The following is a 13,895-nucleotide window of genomic DNA, read 5'->3' on the forward strand; positions in this document are numbered from 1 at the left end:
CTTATTGACTTTACCATCCTTAGGTAAGTTTGGCAGCTTCGTAACCAAATCTCCTTCCTTTGGCAATAGAAATAGATGGAACCTTAGGTAATAGTACATGAGACTATCTCAGACTTAGCCTTTCTCTTTACCATTTGGTCAACCAAGTTTACTATGGCCAATCCCTTTCCATTGGGAAGAGAATGCTTTTCTGGATTTCCTATGTCACTATTGTCCCTGTCCATAAAGTTTTGGGAAGTTGATCTCCTAATCAAATTTGCTTTACTAGTATACCAAATCATTTCTGATTTAGCAGCACCAAGCAAATAGATAAGATCATTAAGGGTCTTATCATAGTCTGTTTCATAGGAGTCCCAAAGGAACTCACTATGTGACTTCGAAAGTAATTGAACCACTAACTTTCTCAAGACTTTGACACCCAACTCTCCCGACTTGTCAGTATGTGACTTCATCTCCAAGATGTGATCACACCTAGACCTTGCCTTGCCAATAGGGCTTGAGTGACCTTGAACTTATGGGTTAGGGAGAATAATTGGAGGAGGTGGAGGAAGTGAAGTTCCAAGAGATTTGGGAAGATCATAGATGTCTGAACTAGACATATTTTGGGATATATTCAAGTTTAGTTTATTTAAAGTCCTTAATATAACACCCAATATGAAATATTAAGGCTAGGACCCAACAACCTATTTATAACTGGAAGAGGGATGCCGTAATCCAAGTTATAAAATAGTTGAAGGTAGGTAAATGACAATTTACCAATTTCCATCATGAAAAATGAAATATAATTAAGTTTTAATTGGATTTGAAACTCCTAGATATTTTGAGATACATTAAACTTTCAATGGCATGTTTGAATCTCGATTGTGCCCTCTCAAGTTTGTGACTGGGATGCCGAGTATCACAAACAAAGTGTGAATAACCATGAAAATATACTTGGTACCCTTAATATTTACCCCTCAATCGATGTGTCAGTTAACCACACACGCTCCACTAATGCTATGATAAACATTAAGTTACCCTTTGCCTACCTTGTTAAATCAAACTAGTGTGTCGGTTAACCACACATGCTCTACTAACTGACTTAAGAAAGTGCAAAGTGTAATTTCATGGGTTAGCACCAAATTTACATTTTCCTAAGTAACTAAGATTAGAAATTGATAAATGATTAGCTACTTAGTATTTATCATTAATACTTTTAATGAAGGCAAAATTATAGTCCTTGTCCTACCCATTCGGCTAACGACCCTCCACCAGTCAAGGAAGCGGTGGGTGATAGTGGACACCCATTAAACTGCCATTTTATAGGCAGTAACCTTATACCCCCTCTTATAGACCGGCTTCATGAATGAGGCCTACTAATGGTAAGACGACTTGCTCTTATACATATATATAAATATTATTAACTTATAATATTATAAAGTATAAGGGTTGAATTTTAACTTTTAAAATTCTAAGTGCTTAACTTGGAATTAAAGTATTCATGGGAAAACTTTACAAATTCAAAAACTTGAGGACAAGTTTTGAAACTATTCATAACTTATGAGTTTAATGGTTCATTAAAATGAAGACTCTTCATTTTTTATGTAACCTCTTATTCTTTAATAACACTTTTAAAGAAGTGACTCTTAAACATCCATAACTTGAGGACAAGTTATGGAGTCATAATACTATTTAATGAAAAAGACTCTTCATTTTTTTTATGTAACCTATGACACTTTTATGAGTTTTAAGATTCAAAAGTGTGACCTTTTATGTATTGAGGACAAGTTACAAAAACACATTTTATGAACTACCTCTAGATTAATTAGGATTGAAAACAACTAAAACACAATTTTTTCCATTAATCTAAACTAACTCATAAATCAAGGAAACACAAAAAAAAAAAAAATTGGATTCCATAACTTATGGAGTTTAATGTTTTGTTTTATGATGAAACTTTTCATGTTCCATAACTTAAGAACAAGTTATGGAACTCTTTAAAACATTAAGACCAAGTTTTGTAACTCCATAAAAAATTGTGAATCAAATTTTTTTAAAACATTTTCATATCCATAACTTATGGAGGTTTCAAAAAACTCTTTAGATCAAACTTTTAAAACTAATAAAATAATCATATCATTTTATCTTTTACTAAATTTGACCTAATTCAACTCATATAGCAAATGGTTCAAATTTTACAAATAATTAGTTATTCACAAAAACAACTAATTATCTTAAAATTTGACAAACGTCATGTTTTTTTTCCCCTTTTTTTTCAACTTTGAAAATAAAACATTTGCATCAATATAACAAAAAAACAACCCATGGCTCTGATACCACTGTTGGGTTTTGAGCATTCAAACACTCATATGGTGTACATGCAACCATATAAACCTTGGATCTATGTTTTCTCTATTATACATGCATATATTAACTATTCCAAGGTTTCATCCTAACTAGCATATTAAGAAGCACCTATACTACAAAGTTCTAGTTAGATGACATACCTTTTGATGTAGCTTGATGTCTTCAATCTTTAAGAGCTTAGCCCCAATAGTGTGGAAGCATAAAATGGAATCACAAATCACCAAAACACCTTGGAAGAACTTGAGAGAATATGTATGCACACTAAAATTGGCCCACTCTTATTTTCACACACTTGTGCCAATTTTGTGAGCCAAGGACCCCTTTATATATTATGGAGGATTAGGGTTACATCCATGTAAACCCTAATACCCATGACCTTTCATTTACATAGGATCCATGGGTTAAAAGCTCCATGGACTATCCATAAAAGCTTAGCCCAACCTAAATGAACTTGGCTCATTCCATATATATATATATATATATATATATATATATATATATATATATATATATATATATATATATATAAGAGTCCATATTTAATTAGTTCCTTTTGATCACTTAATTAATTCTTGATCAATACTAATTAAATAATATGATTCCATATTAATATATTAGAACTTATAATATATTAATATAAATCATAAATATACTATTCTCAAAAGATTATCCATATAAATTGTGTCGGTGAAGTGCAACCCAAATGGACCATGCCGGGTCGGGTCAAGTACATACCAAATATAGTTGTGGACTTAGACATTAATCCAAATATGTTATGTTATGTTATGTTATGTTATGTTATGTTATGTTATGTTATGTTATGTTATGTTATGTTATGTTATGTTATGTTATGTTATGTTATTTTATGTTATGTTATGATATGAATTGAGAACATGTGAAGTGCATTATAGATTAGGGCTAAGGATCTAGGAAGGATGCCTTATATGCCTATTATATGTGTTTGTAGACCTGCATGCTAGTACTGATCAGTCAGTGATAGGATGGCCTATTCAGGTTATGCCTAATTGTATTAGCCTTTTAATTGCATGTACAAATTCCTGATTTGGGGATATAATGGTTTGATTGGAGTATGATGGTTAGATTTTCCATTGTCTAAATGTTGTTTGCTTTATGCTTTGTGGGACTCTTAGTGATGTGGGTTAGCTACTAAGTGAATATGATAAGTCACATGGGACACAGGCCGGATAATCTCACAGTGATTGACTTGACCCTATTGCGCATCTCTTGTTTGAGTCCAACCGTTCTAGGGATGGGTCTTTTACTCGAAGGATTATCTGATCTATGTTGCAAGTGGCTATATTCATGAGGTAGCTAGTTAACATTACTGGGAATCTTTCAGTAGCTGAGGATTGGGTGGGTTTGGGAACCTAGGAAAGCCTAAGATATGTTTCAGTGGGTTAGTAGTGAGGTTTAGTGAGACTTGGTCGCATCAGTTTGAGGAAGTGTCTTTGAGGATTCCGGAGGATTGCTGAGGAAAGTATGGATAGGTGTGGAAGGTAGTATGGGGCCCGTACTACTAAAAGTACAGGACCCATACTCAAATCGGTGAGAGTCATGGAGAATTTGAGAAGCTTCAGGGAGGAGTTTGTGACCCGTTTTGGGGACAGAGCAAGTTCTAACTGTTGCAACTCAGCCATTTGCAAGTGAGCTTGTGAGCGTGACAGGGTGTCAGACCCTGGAGGATATGACTGTTGGAAAATAACACATTATTATGGCCTTAGGACTATTTTGTAAGAGTTAGTACATGTTAGGTATACTTATCTTCAATACCATAATATTTGCCATAATGACATATCAGGTCCCTAGGCTTCAATGTTTGTAGTATGATGGATATGACAACTGTCCACAATTTAAGGGGCTATAATTGTGTGGTTCCAATCTCTTTTCCATAAGGTGCAAATAAAGAACTTAAAATACGAACGATCAGGAGGAAAATGAAGAGCCTTTAAGTTATTCTCCTACTCCTTATATAACACCATGATCGTGCATTCTATCTATCCATCAGAAAATTAGCAAGGCACCATTATGTAAAGGGAAGGAATCATCTTCTGCATCATCCTCGTCAAATATGACATTATCAAGTAAGTATAACTTCTTGATTTCAGTTTTCATTATGTATGTATGACATTATGAAATTGATCCTGATTGTGTCTATAAACTCAATATGTGGTATCAGAGCATGCGTTTAATTGTCTGAATCTAATGCTTTATTTTAAAACTATAAAATCTAAAAGCTACACTGTTTCTTTAAGGTTATCTGCTTAAAAATACGATGATGATGAAAACTAGATTTTCAAAACACAAAGTTAACACATATCCATATACTTTACAGTTGCAAAACGAAAATTCGTATATAGATTTATCTGTGCCTAAAACCTTTTTCCCTGATTTCAAACCTTTCATTATAATGAAATGATTCCAAATCAAATCAACAACATAAATTGCATGAGTTATTTTCTTTGCTCACGAATTCACAGAACATGTGCGATAATTGATATATATATATATATATATATATATATATATATATATATATATATATATATATATATATATATATATATCCTGATGTCATCCCAGTCTACATAATTGAATATGAATGGATCAAATGACGTCGTCTTCTGCCCGTACAACTCCCACCGTTTTGTTTCATATCTGTTTTTTTAAGGGGTATTTGTTTATAGATACAGGAAACTCGTATGCCCTAAATCCCTAATGGAAACTGTGAATGGGCCAACCAAGTAAACAAATATCTAAAACTACCATGGGCTTTTACTTCCCTGTAATTATATATATATATATATATATATATATATATATATATATATATATATATATATTAAAGCTCATGGGACGTTTCAACAGGAAAGTTTTGGGATTCATACTTTGGCCACAGAATTGTATTTTTTGTCACTTCTGTCACTCGACTTTTTTCCCAACTTTCATCCTTTTTTATTTTCTTTTGTTAATTGGTTCCTGAGTCATTGTGACACGTGTTGCTTTGGGTTTTCTTTCCTATCCTTTTTACTCTCCTCTTTACCGCCTTGCCTTTGACTCAACCGACTTTCACCGCTTCCATTCTCTTTCTCTTTCCTATTGTTCCTTCCGATTACTTGCCTACACACACCCCCATTCTATAGGCTTCATCTAGGTTTCTTTCCCATTGTCATTGTTCTTTTCTATTCTCTTCCTCCACCATCTATGTTTAGTCGTAGGCCAGCATATCAGTCCCTGCAACTCCTTCTGAATACGAGCACTAACAAACAGGATGGCTCGGGGAACAACGGTTGATGTGGGAGGACCAACGGTCGATTGGATAGGAACAAGGGTGGGAGGGTTAGAGAAAGTCTCTATTGGATGAAATCAAGCCTCTTAAACTTCACATTGATCAGATATGTTTACTGGTGTTTTTCCTTAATTTTTTAATTTGATTATAAAGATAGAATTCTTATTCCATTCTATTCGTTTTTGGTTTTGTTATTTTTTTCGATTTCATCATGTTTCACGTTGAAAAACATGTAACAAAGAGGTCAAAGTCGATACCTCTATGTTGTTGTCAGGTGACGGTAACAAAAAAAAAAATATGAGTGCAACCGCCGATGGTTACGGTGCCGACCAGCGGAGGGTGCAACAATGATGGATAGAAATTGCCCAACCAATATCGCACTAGGTAAGTTCTATCCATACTTCAGCACTCTGTTTAAATTGAAAATGATATATCTTTAAAGAGTTTCATTTGAATCAAGGTCGAAGCAGGAAGAGTTTATCACACCTGTTGTGTGGGCGTGAAGAATATGCAAAGACGCAGACAATATCAGGGCAGGTGATTGGCTTCATTCATACCTAGGAAGACGATTTAGTTATACAAAGTCACTTGATTTTCAGATTTGAAAGAAACTTTGATGTTGCACATCAACTGCTCGATAAAATTCTTGAAACATGTTTCTAAATATTTTTTTGCAGTCTGTTATTCAAGGTAGGCTTGGTCTTGGGCATGACAACTTTTTCACCGTGTTTATGATGCTACTGCTTTTTGCTTGTCAAATGAAAATGAAAAAACTGAAGGATGGTTTGCTTTTTCTGTTAACTGCAGGTCATGTCAATGCATTTACAGAGAAAGTGAAATTTAATTTGATCTATGTGACAAATGATGCTAAATTGCTGATGATCAGGTTAATTTCCCGACCGATATGCTATTTCTGTACTTTAATTTCTTGAAATCGTCATTCTTAGTTCCGTACTGCTGGATTTCTTTCTGAATTTAAGAACGTAAAAGGGAAAGCAATTGATTTGGACAACAATGAGTTTCTAATCTTTAAGGTTTGGAAATTCAAAAAACTAAGGAACGTTGTTTTTCATGTGTTTATTACAAAATTTTGAATCACAGTTCTCTAAGTTTTTCAGTGTCAGCTTCACAAGTTGTTCATGAACCCAAAAATCAACAATTTAATGAAGAAAGATGTGATTTTAAAATTATTTCGGCAGCGGATGCGATGAACGAGGCAGATAATGTGATTTTGAAGAGTGCAAATCTGACCAATTGGTATTAAACTAATTTATTTTCCACATACCATACTCATAACCAGATTGAAAATGGAATTTGTATGAATGTTTGCAACCAGGAAGTAATAGTCCCACATTTAATTGTCCATTTTGACACAGCTTCACATACGCACTGCTGATCGAGGGGTAAAGCATGGAATGTTGATGCAAAAAAAGTTGTTTGTGATCTGAAGCTGATGACTATTTGAAATGCAGACTTAATATAGTACACCTTTGCCTTATTGAGGTATATTCTTACCCTTATTCAACATGATTGTGACATATGCTCATAATTTACTTATTGTATTTTAGAATGTTTTGGGTTGCTTTGCTTCAGCCGCAATTATACTTAGGATAGGAAGAATTACAAGGTCAAAAAAGGCAAGTTCAGACTATGAAACCGAAGAATACAATTCAGTGACAAAACAATGTTAAATTTGTGACCTACTTTCAGCAAAGGTGCAGCTACATAAGAATTCAGTGACAAAATTAACCTTTTTTTTTGCTGATTTTTCTTAAATGAGTTCATTACAATTTATTTATAAATGATAATAGGTCTTTTTTTTTTAGAAAACTCTAAATTTTCAACCCATGCGAAGCATGGACTCTTTCCTAGTTATGCATAAAAGGAAGAAACAATTTGTATGCCTATTTTTTATTTATTGTTTTACGATTTAAGTTTTAAGTAAAATAATATACGTTTGGAACAATAAAAATTAGTTAGCCTATGGATAAAATTTACCTTTATCCTCTCAATTTTATTGAAAAAATATATAACCGTATATATGCCATTAATTTGCTTTAGTTAAGTATTATTTATGGGTAAATACCATATCAATCATAATTTTCTATCTTATTTGTTCACTTTTAATTTGCCATAAAATAAAATTATCGACCTCATTTAATTAGGTGATATTATGTCAGACAAAACCTCTTTCATTTTTGAATGAATATTTTATTACTTGATTTATTTTATTACTTGATTTATCTTCGTCAAGTAAGAACTTGTTTTTCAGTCACAAAGGTTTGCAATTTAAATAACCATATGTATATTGTTTCTTACTTGATGATATCAATTCCAAAAGAATATAGGATTATTTGATTACTTGATTTGGCTTCTTATTTATGAACTATATTCGTGTAAACTAAAGGATTGGATATAAATTGTTTCATTTGCCAATCTAATAAATGTTTTCTAATTGACGACTAGTTCATAATCATTTATCTAATTAGCTACTAATTTATAAGCTTGGTAAGTTATTTTTATTATTTTCTTTCAATACCAACGCTAAAGTGGTAACTTTAATGTTAAGCATGAGTTGCTGGACCAAAGAAAGGTCACTTAAGTTTGACATTAGAGTTGATTGAACCCCACATTAAACAATTGTGTGAGTTATTGTTCAATGAACCCAAAGGCTAATTGGATGACGACTCACACAATGAATTTTAGAATAATATGCATAATTATTGTATTTCTGCCCAAAGGTGATTGCAATATTTATGTAGCGAACTATAACATTTAGGATGCCATAATATTCAATTATTGGTCTAGCCAAAGCGAAACTGATACTTGAGTCAGGTGTCTATATGACTTATTATTTTGGTGTCAATAATAAGTATATTTGTATGTTTTATCATGCTATCCCATGGAATCATTTTAATATCACTTAAAAAAAGGCAAAACTTAAATAAGTGATAAGGATATTTCTAATAAGGTCTGAAATATGAGTACAATCAAGCCTCAAGGAAACTTTTTGCAAATAGTGTCATTACAAGGACGTACCTAACGAATTTTTTGTAAAAGGAAAGAATGGCTTGCAAGGAAAGATGGATTATATGCATCTATGATTTATAAGTTCAATTATATGTATGTTTTTTTTTTCTTTCACTACAGGGATTTCATACAATCCGAAAGCTGGATTGAACTTAAGGAACAATTAATGTTGGGAATGATGAAGACTTGAACATAGAAACACTTTTTCAGTTTTTTTTTTTTTGGAAGTGGTTATTTCTTATGTCTTAAAGATACTCTTTATGTATTGAGTATAACTTGAAACTAATTATTTGTATCAAAGTTAGCGAATGTTGGCTATACTTTTATGATTGGATACAATAATGTAACTGTTAGTTTCAATTCCCATATTGTTGGCTATGGTTGTTTGGAGGAATACCTCTATAAATCATAATTAAACAACCATTTTATGGAACCTTTAATATTGTTTAATATTGACGATAACTTAAATTGAGACGTTGAGACTTTATCTATGTTGTGAAATTAAGGCTTAGGCCACAAATCACAATATAGGATGATACGTGTCATAAAATATGAAGTTCTATTGTAACTTGACATCTGTAGTATATGGTTAAAAATCTCATATAACTTTTCTTGATTATCATTCTTGATGCATGTATCCGTATTTGAAGAATAGAAAATCTAAATCTCTTAAAATGCTTAAAACTCTTGACACCAAAGTTGAAAATCAACTTTTCTATAAATTATAAGCATTAAGATTAGATATAGGTGTCATATATTATGGCAGGCATACAAACCTTGGCAACAGACCCCGATCTTTCTTTGAATTTTGTAAAGATCATGGGATAATTAACCAATACCCCACAGCGTGTACTCCTCATTAAAGATTTTTTTCATGAAGAGGATTAGAAATCTAATGGACATGGTGAAAAGTATGCTTGCAAACACCAAGTTGCCCCAATTTTTGGACCTAGGCATTAAAAACGGCAATCCACATCTTAAACAAAGTTCATTTAAACTCTGTTCATATAATTCCCTTTGAGTTTTGACAAGATGAATACAAGCTTTAGGTTTTTAAGGGTGTGGATGTACGGACGAAACAAAAATCTACAATTCTGAATCACATGAACATGAAAACTGTAAGTTGTTTCTTCATCAGCTATCCTGAAAGTATTAAAGGTTACCGACTTTTTGTTCTATCGCATAGTACCTTAATTCTATAAATGAAGCATGTAAGATTTCTTATGAATGCCAAAATCAGTGGGAGTGGTGTATTGAGGGATTTTGACCTTCAAGAATCTTCAATTATAATTCAAGTGCTCATTACTATTAGCACTTCATTAGGAGATTCTAGTTTTGCCTCATGAAAAGCCTTTTCAAATGCATGGGAAAATGAAACACCATAAAAGATCTCACCCAAGATGTTGGCTTTAAAACCAATGAAATAGCACGTACGACTTCTTTTATGAAGTCATCAGCCCATAAACTTTGACGATTACATGAGACCGATCTTGACAAAGGGAAGGAAATAGCCCTGTCATGGGGAGTGATGCCATAACTTGTGATCAACCAACTAAGCGTAATAAATCTTTGATTGAAGACATTAATTTAATGTAAACGAATGATGTTTGGGAACATGCCAAATTACCAAAGGTTTTTCAAACCCATAAGATGCAAGTAGGTGTTTAAGACCAAATTGGACCCCAATGATGAACATTGAATGTCATAAAGTTTGTTTGCTCACTAAAAGGTACTCACAAAATAGGGTAATTATTAACAAGAAATATTCTCACATGTTTCTCGAATTGACTTCCTTAGGATCATAATGGCTCCAATATTTCATTTGGATTTAGAGATACATCAAATATAGGTCAAACCATTTTCTTAACTAAGAGTTACACAATGATGTTTACATAACCCACACAAACAATTATATTTATAAGGGTTAAGAACGTATGATGTGTAAACTCAAGGAATCAATATATGTGTTGAATCAAGCTTCATATCGATAGTATCTAATGTTCGACAAGGTGATGAACAATAATGACTTAATTAAGAACCATGTAGATCGGTGTATATACCTCAACATCAGTGAAAGGGACTTTATCATACTAATACTATATGGAGATGGCATTATCTTGCTGGGTAATAACAATGATATGTTGCATAAATCGAAACATTTATTGTCACATCACCTCGATATGAAGGATCATGGTGAAGCCTAATATGCAATAGGCATATAAATGCATCGAGGAATCCAAAGGGCTTTATACATGTCCCTAAATACATATAATTAATGTGTAGTAAGTCGATATAAAATGCAACAATACTTCCTTTCAGTTCCTTCCACGTTTAAGGTACATATTTTCGGTGACATGCTTAGCCGTTATCATTAAATCATGGTCTAAATCACTAGGAAGTTGCCAATAGAATTTTATAACATTTTCGTGGGACTAATAATGGCAAACTTGTTTAGTGAAATAAGTAATAACATATAAGTGATATGTTTCTTGGTTATGTCTTTACAAAATGCAAAGATAAGTAGTCATTAGTACGATACATTGGTATACTATTTGTCGGCCAATATCATGGGAGAGTCATAAATAAACATTGATGACTATATCAACTATGGAGAAATTTGATTTCATAGATAATGAAACATTCCATGAAATGTTGTTGAGAAATTAAACCACATGACTCATGATCATAAACTCCATTATAGGCCATTAAAAGAAAATATATTGCAATAATGTTGCCTCTATAGGTTTTCCATTAGCAATAATTATAGTGGAATGAGTCTTTACCTCAATACAAAATATTTGCTCATTTAAGAGCAAGTGGGGGAAATAATATTTGTATCGAACACATTGACACTAAAAATATGCTAGTGGATCTGTTAATGAAAGGTCTACCACCCAATTATGTGAACATGTCGTCAACATGGGTTTAAATATACACCTATTATTCTAGCATAATGCTTTAATGGAACTTTTAATTTTAATTTTATTTATTCAAGTACTTTATTATTATTCCTCCATAATATGCAATTTGCCTATATTAATAACTTGTGCACAATTACTTTCTATATAGAAAAATATAATGCATGACCACTAACTCAAGTCTTTTGGCTTAAATTAATAGTAAGTTTCATATGAAGTACCATAGTATGATCGGTGGGGGTCCCGTATCTAAAATGGATGTGTAAGACTGTACTTTTCTGCTTTTGGTAATAATATGAAACATAATGAACTTATCTTGGCCAAATAATGAAACATGTATACAAATAGTCACTCGGCCAAGTGGGAGAATGTTGGAAAATAACACATTATTATGGCCTTAGGACTATTTTGTAAGACTTAGTACATGTTAGGTACATTTATCTTCAATACCATAATATTTTCCATAATGACATATCAGGTCCCTAGGCTTCAATGTTTGTAGTATGATGGATATGACAACTGTCCATAATTTAAGAGGCTATAATTGTGTGGTTCCAATCTCTTTCCATAAGGTGCAAATAAAGAACTTAAAATACGAACGATCAGGAGGAAAATGAAGAGCCTTTAAGTTATGCTCCTACTCCTTATATAACACCATGATCGTGCATTCTATCTATCCATCAGAAAATCAGCAAGGCACCATTATGTAAAGGGAAGGAATCATCTTCTGCATCATCCTCGTCAAATATGACATTATCAAGTAAGTATAACTTCTTGATTTCAATTTTCATCATGTATGTATGACATTATGAAATTGATCCTGATTGTATCTATAAACTCAATAATGACTTCTATGTCCGAGGATGCGAGATCGATTTGGAGCACTTTGAGAGGAGAGGTTCGTGCCTGGTGAATATAGTAGAGGGTCTCCGGGAGAGACCCAAGACTTCTGATCATCGGGTGAAAGGCCAGCAGGGCCGAAGTCAGTGCATCATGTGTGGGAAAGTACACAAGGGAGTTTGACATTCCAGGGGTTTAGGTTGCTACAAGTGTAGCAGGGTTGGTCATGTTAGCAGAAGGAGTCTGGCCCTACAGTGTCAGACAGGAGAAGTCATAACTCCAGCAGGCAATGTTGTGGGTATGTAACCTTGCCTTCTTTCAGCTTTATCTGCACATTGTTTTAGGAATTATGTTATGGTTTGGATTACTATATGCTTGACAGTATGTTTATGTTATGTTATTATGTGGTAGTGGTAGGGGTGAAATAGTCCCTATAACCGGTTAAAATAAACCGGAGGGTAGGTCGGGCACCCACATATGCCTGGCAGGGTAGGTCGAGCACCCAGATATGTTTGACAAGGTAGGTCGGGCACCCAGATATGCCTGACAGAGTAGGTTGAGCAACCAGATATGCTTGACAGGGTAGTTCAGACACCCATATATGCCTGACAATATGTGATTATGTGGTATAATGGGGGAACTCACTAAGCTTCATGCTTATGCTTTACAGTTTTGGTGTTAGGTACTACGTTTTCAAAGCAAAGGAGTCGGCTTGATCTCAACGCATCACACTATGTTTTCCACACATAAGATCTTTGGGATTACACCCTGATATTACTCTATGATAACATGTTTTAATTATTGACACTTTGGTTTTAACATGGGATGTTATTATGGATGCTTTCTTATACTGTTGGTTTTATAATAACTTAATTGCAATGAAATTTTTGGTCTTAAATTTTGGGATGTTACATCATTATAGCAACATATTATGAAAAACTAATATAATATAGGTATAATAGAATTTCAACTAGATTAGAATACATACTTTTTAGTTTAATCAAATATACTAACTCTTGAGTTCTTCAAATGATCCATAGAAAACTAACATCCAATAGTGTGAGTGTCTCTAATGGTTCACACCCAAAACCCTAAAACACTAGAATTCGAAGAGTATAGAGGAGAAAAGTTAATAATTGGAATTCTGTAACACTCCAAAAATCATAATAATTTAAAAAAATTTAAAACCATGAATCAATACTGTTTACAAAAAGAGTCATTATTTCAAAAGCATTATTTCAAATCAGAGTTTTCCCAAGAACCGAATACATAAAAACTGGAAGTTGTGTATGATTACGTCTTCGCCTTCCCACGATCCTTGGAAATACCTGAAACCAAAAACTAAAACTGTAAGACAAAGCTTAGTGAGTTCCACCAAAGTACCAGTACACCACAACAGACAAGCATACAATATGAACAACCAACTTGACTGGACCTCATAGCAGGGCCTACAG

This window comes from Lactuca serriola, chromosome 9 (assembly GCF_051521515.1).
Source record: "Lactuca serriola cultivar US96UC23 chromosome 9, Lser_US96UC23_V15, whole genome shotgun sequence".
Lineage (NCBI taxonomy): Eukaryota > Viridiplantae > Streptophyta > Magnoliopsida > Asterales > Asteraceae > Lactuca > Lactuca serriola.